General features: G+C 34.3%; 1 long non-coding RNA gene across 4 annotated transcripts in view; it reads left to right on the top strand.

Annotated features, from left to right (window-relative positions):
* Positions 1 to 566: 566 nt before the first annotated feature.
* Positions 567 to 6,750, top strand: part of LOC141573148 (uncharacterized) — an 81,458-nt gene continuing 75,274 nt past the window's right edge. For all 4 annotated transcript variants that reach the window (XR_012498760.1, XR_012498762.1, XR_012498759.1 and 1 more), the window contains exon 1: positions 567 to 793. This is a non-coding gene — a long non-coding RNA (uncharacterized LOC141573148). The remainder of the gene's footprint in view (positions 794 to 6,750) is intronic.

Below are 6,750 nucleotides of genomic sequence, written 5' to 3'. Positions count from 1 at the left end.
TATGTTATATTTATTTTCTCTTGAAAGTTTGTATGGCTTGCATTATTTAAACTTGCAAAGTTTAGCAATCCAGAGATTTCACTTATCTTATTATCCCCCCCAGTGTTTAGTATAGACTTTTACCTAGTACAGAGAGACAAAAAGCATCAGTTGTTGTGTTTGAACACCTGGATTAAATTATTTTCCTAATACTTATGAGCTCTTACCTTATTTCCTCTGTTCTATCATCTATGAAATGGGGTAACAATGGCTGTTTCTCAGACCTCACTGAGTAGATAAAAGTCTCATAAAATAATAAACGTGAGCTTATACTTCAAGACACCTTCTGATCCCTTGGATTCTAGCTCCATCATTATTTTTTAACTATTTACATCTCTTTATAAATTGTAAGTAACTGATAAATAGACAAACTATCTTGTCCAGTAGAATTTCCATTGACTTCCCTCTCCACTGTGACAAAAAAAAAAAAAACAGTTTTGCAACTACAGTAGTTTCTATTCAATGTAAATCTGTGCTTTATTGGCTTTTCCTTTGAACAGATTACAACATATGTCTATTCCCTCATATGAGAAATATCAAATCTTTAACACATGTTCATTTTTTATATCTGTAAGAGAGTTATGATTTTGCCTAATTCTGAAAATTATTTTTCAATAGTTTTCAATAGTCACCAAGATGACTAATGGATCCAGCTACCAGAGCCAGGCCATCTTACTCACCAGAGGAGTCCACACTGAAGGTGGTCTATGCCCAGGCACATCCTTTCTTAGCTCCCAGAGGTAACTCCAAAGAGGTAATAGAACTTTAATGACTCTGTTTCTCTCATGGTAATTTTATTCTCTAATAATTTTGTGTTTTACTTTTTTTATGTTTGGGAATTTAGTTTTATAGTCTGCTTATTTGATGAGCTCTGTACAAGTAATAATGCTTTATAGAAATCTACTCTCTGCTGAGTGAGAGACAACAGAGACTCTGGTTTATTAATCTTTTTGCTTAGAAATTGAATTCTATCATCTGAGTATTTGGTGATTTCTAGTCTCTGTTAGATGAGACAGAGAACCTAGTTTCTAAACCTTCTCTGTTTGTCTGTTTTGAGCTCCAATCAACTATGAATTTTTCCACTGGGAAGATCATGTCTATGGTAGACTGGTAAAATGTCGTGGTTCTTTATTTACTCTTGATCCTTAGCTGAATTTTAGAATGGGAGCTCTTTAGTTTTGTGTGTTCTAGTGTCTGTAACTCAAACCTCTGCCTCTGATTATATAGATGCATAATACTTTCCTACTTCCAGATGATATTGATAAATTAGACTATAACATCTCTTAAAGGAACTTGTTTTGGTTGGCTTATAAAGATAAATAAGCAGTTATATAAACTGAACACTTCTAAAATTTCCAGAAAATAAGGCAATTGAACTTTAATACTTTAAATGGGGAAAAATGTACTTTTACAAAAAACAATTTAGAAATATTTTAAGAATTCAAGGGAACATAATTTAGATCAGTCTGGCAAATGAGACTACTTAAATATTTTTGGTTTAATGAAAACAGCTATGTGTTCTCTGATTTATCAGTATTAAATATAACACAAGTGTACATTTTTCTTCTCTGTGTGTATGTTTTTCCTAAACTGATACAAGTTACTGATCAAATAAGCTAGCATTAATTCTATTTAATGTTCAAGATTATGAAAAATGTAAATCTGTGTTTTGAATCTCCATTAAGATTAATTTTATTTTCACAGTAATTGTGCTTTGTAGTTGTCAGCTTGAAGAAAATTTCTGAGATGTTTAGGTGAGGTACATCCTTGGATGTACTAATTAAATCAAGTTAATTAGTGCACATTCATTGAATACTTAGATCATTTCTAAGTTAGACATTAATTACTAAGCACAATTCTAAGTTTATGTGCGTTTGCTTCTCATTTTTATATGCTACCTAGAGGCTAAATCTTTGTGTCAATGACTGTGTTCATTATTGCCACTTTGAGAAGTTGCACTCGAAGGGATGTGTGTAGAAAGGGCTGTAGAAAGCTAGGTTATGTGTAGGCATGATCTCTGCTAGTCTGCTGCAAATTGCTTGTCTGACAATTCACAATCATCCAACTCCGTTTTTCTTAGTGAAATAGAAGTTACTTTAAACGTTATAGTTATTAGAAGTAAATGAGAGTTTACTAGGAGTAATAGTGGCAGAAAGATACAACTTTGTGTACGAAGTGACAAGATACGTTCTTGTTTAGTAAGAGAAAAAGAGAATACATAGTTTTGTTCTAAATTAATGTGAATGTTTGTTCCAGAATAACAAGAGATTGGTGCAGGACAAAACCCGAATGGATGTAAAAAGTTGTAGAAGGTTCATAGAAAAGGAATTTTTGTTTCTTTGGAATATAGTGGGTACAAAAAATGAGTGTAAAAAAGCTATGAAATGTGATAAAATCTTGGCAAAGTTTGCTCAGTTTTGATGGGCTTTTTTTGTTTGTTTGTTTTGTGTGTGTTTTTTCATTTACTGTGGGTTGCCTTGGCCTCTGTATGTCATTCTGTGTAATCTGCACAGCTTTTGTGTTTTACTAGAATAATTTTCTGTGCTTTGTGTTGGTTTTATTATGTCCTTGATTATTTGAAAACAACAACAAAGGTACCTCATTAATGAAAGAGCTACAGTTCTTTACAGTCGTGCTACTTTTTATGTTTATTTTAAAATGTTTTATTGTCATGTTCAAATGAGTAAACAAGTGTTATTTCTATCTTACATGCTTAAATCTCCTGACAACAGTTAAGAAAAAAAAAAAAAAATTGGCCTTCCTAAAATTGAATCCTAAATGTAAAATGAAATAAAAGAAAACACAACTGTCATATTTTTCACACTAAAAATTATCTTTGAGATTTCCCAGAGGGTTCCTGAAAAATCACATAGATATATTCTACCTTATAAATGAGAGGTGCCAAAAATAGATTTATTTGATATGTTAACATTAATGAATTTTATGGAGATGTCAAATCTGAAGAGATGTCCTTCTGTTCCTAGGTTAAATTTTCATGGGGATATTGTTGTTAATATGAGGACATTGTATGGTTCCTAGGGATATGTCAGTGCCCTAACTCTCCCAGACATGTTTTCTATTTATGAGAGTTCTGATGCTGCTTTGCCTTATGATATTAGGTAGCACTGTTTTCTTATTCTTTGTCTCCATGCATGATTGGAATCTCTTATTGAGTATTACATTCATGGCAATATAGTTATTTGCATAGATTAGCTAAGAATTTACTATCCGTCTCCAGGATATAATTGGAAACATTGGTTTATGTAGCCAAGTCTTTTTCTGGAATGTCATATTTGACGATGACGCTCACTTAATCAGCGATGGCCAGCCACTTTTAAATAACTAAGTTTGCCTTTTTGTAGAAGTTAACAAAGCTCCTTTGGAAAATTGGCCTGATATCTGGCTTTTAGAGTTCCCAACCTTAAAAGTGACTGAGTAAGTTCACTTTTAGGCTGGACCAAGAAGCTTGGAATATTATGCAACCTTGCAAAGTGAGGCATTCATCCAATATATAGGTACAGTAGGTGAAATCCAGTAGAGTTTCTTGGCTTGGCTTTCTAGCCTGAACATACTATTAAAAAGCCAGTCTGACAACACTATGGTGGTTACCAGAGGGGAAAGGGGGAATGCAGAGGGTAAAGAAGGTTAAATATGTAGTGATGGAAGGAGATTTGACCTTGGGTGGTGAACACACAATGCAATATATAGACGGTGTATCATAGAATTGTACATTTGAAACTTGCATAATGTCATTAATCAATGTCACTCCAATAAATTTAATTAAAACAAAACATTCACCTCAAAAAAAAAAAAAAATCCAGTCTGAAATATCTCAGATAAAATTCCAGCAAAGCAAATACACAAAGACCTATATGGAAGATTAACACCCTTGATGCACCTACATCAATAATCAGGGTAAATCGACTGAGATCGGTATTTTGTAATCCAGAAAAATATTTGAGATCCTTTTTGATCAAATGAAAGAGACTATTGAAAAAAAATGTACTATAATGTACACTTGTACTATCCTGGAAGAGTATGCATTGTCTACATCACACCTTTCTGAACTGTCTGATTTTAGCCCTGTTCATTATATTGAAATATTTTGTACCTCTTTGTTAATTGTTAGTAACCAATAGGCAAATTGTGTCTTTTCCATAGAGTTTCACTGACCTTTACTCCCCTTTGTGGAAAAACCAGTGTACATTCATTTTCAATTCAATTCCTTTATTCCATATAAATGTGTGTGTGTGTGTGTGTGTGTGTGTAACTTTCCCTTTGAACTGGTTCTAATATCTGCCTAGTTTCCTCAAAACTTTAACATGTTTATTTTACATCTGTGTAACAGTCCAATCTTTTTCTGAATATTATGTTTCTATAGTACTATACTAGTGTCAGCTGCTACTGATTATTATCAATGTTTTGGAACTGCCCTTAGTCACTTCTTAAGGACTGTTAAGAAACAACAGTAACAGTAATGAAAAACATTAAATGCAAAAAAACTTTATCATTGTGGCTATTTAATGAAGTGTGGATGACTATTTTGCATTAAATTAAATATGTTTTATTTCATTTAAAGTGATTAAGAAAAAATGTCTTTATTGGTTAGTGGAGTGATTCGCTAGTTAGGAACACAGCATTCCCAAGTTTATTACTACATTCACCATTGTCTCTCTGCTCAGGCCCTCATCTGAATAAATGTAGTACCCTGTTTGCCTTGCCTCACCTGTCCTATACCAGTTCTCACAAATTGCTAACAGCTCTGATGTTTCTTCTGCTAGCTTTTTCTCTAATCTGGGATAATTTTCACTGGGTCTTGCTCATTTAAGTATGTTTACACTATATTCTATTTTTACCTTATGTGCTCCTATTATTTATTTTTTCTCTTTGTAACCCTTGTTTCTGTAACTTCAGGAGCTTACTTTTTCTCACTTAGAACCCCAATCAAAAAGTAAATATCACTAAAATATTGAAGGGATTACTGAGATTATTTCAACAAAAAGCTACATCTATTGTGGGACACTTTGTTATTATATAATATATAAACCAATTTTGGAAACAAGATGAAATGTACATGGAAATCATCTGAGTTGTCCCATGTCGTATGAAAGAGGAATGCAAGTAGTTTATAGTCTTGGTGATGAAATAGATTATAATACTCAAAACAAGCAATGAACAATTTTAGATAGTTAAATAGATTAGATAGGTAGACAGATAGATGATAGAGGTATATATCAACATTTCTATCTAGTTTCTCTCTCTCTCTCTCTCTCTCTCTCTCTCTCTCTCTCTCTATCATCTATCACCTATCATCTGAGAGAGCCAGATTTTTTGCTCTCTGTCGATTCCAAATGACAGTGCTCTGGACAAAAGTTTGAATAGTAAAGTATTTTGAAATGGTTTTATGGTCCCTGAGGTATTTGAATGGCTGCTTACTAGCGTGAGTGGATCTGTAAATCACAGACAATGAAAGTAAAAGAATGACTCGTGTGAAAGCGCCAAGTGGGATGCAGATCTATCTGGGCAGAAGCTGCCTGAGTGGGCACCTGTATTTGCCATGTGCCAGAATTGTGGCTTCGGCAAGCTCTTTGAGCTTTATTGGCACACTCATATAATAAAGACAGCATCACCTTCCTAGAAGGTTGTCCTAAGATTTGGAGATAAAATGCGTAAATGTCTCATATCTAATTATAATTTACAAAACAGCAGTCATTATTATTTTTTTTGGGAACCAACTGTCTCCAGCCTTCAGTTTTTGAAGGGGTTTGTGTGTGTGTGTGTGTGTGTATCTGCGCGTCTGTTTGTCTGTCTAGGGGAGTGCATCTATAAAATAGAGCATTTCATTACATTGAATCACTACTTGTTATCTATAGTGAGAAGTGTATGTCAGCCTCATCCCACTTGCTTCATTCCTCTTATCTGTGCTTTCCAGACTTTGGCCATCATGTGGTTTCTCTGGCCACTTTGACAGAAGTCAGTTCCAGAAGCTGGGACCATGTAATTCAGGAGTTAAAGCTTGATTGAATGTGTACTGTGTAAAAGCAAATGCTCTTCTTTTGTTTTCTAAGGCAGATTTGAGCCACGGTCATCAAGGGAGAGTGACAGTTCCCTGAGGTTGGTGCCACAGTTGTCTAGGGCTGACACCAAGACTGGGTGTTTATCTAGCTTTTTGGGTGAATATGCATACTTAAAATCAGGGGATCTTCATGGAAATTTCATTTGGACTCTGGCCTTTCAAAAAAGTGACTATCATGTTTTTTTGTGCTGCCTGGAAGAAAAATATTGCAACAGGCCAAGAAGTATTGACACATTGCTGTGTTTCTGTGGGTTTACTGCCAAAAATGTGGGTAAAACAGATGACTCTCAGGCTGGCATACTTATTAGGAGGACATTATGTGGAAACTACAATATGAGTATGTATATGTTTTAACATAGACATTTGTGGGCCAGGGCCAAATTTGAGTTCTTTTGTCTTCTCTCCCATATGGGGCACAACTACAGTGAGTCAGGGGGTAGGGGGAGGGACACAGAATATAGCTCCCAATGGGGCAATTCAGATGGAGGTATACACAATCTTGGTCTAATCTAATCTCCAAGTCAATCGGTATAACTCTGAGCTACATTTTCAAAACTTATTCAACTATTTATTCATCTTTAATTTACTATCTGCCTTAGAGAAACAAGTTCAGTATTGCTAAGAATTGCTTAGTG

This window comes from Rhinolophus sinicus, linkage group LG09, assembly GCF_036562045.2.
Source record: "Rhinolophus sinicus isolate RSC01 linkage group LG09, ASM3656204v1, whole genome shotgun sequence".
Taxonomy (NCBI): Eukaryota; Metazoa; Chordata; class Mammalia; order Chiroptera; family Rhinolophidae; genus Rhinolophus; species Rhinolophus sinicus.
This window is presented reverse-complemented; position numbering and strand designations above follow the sequence as displayed.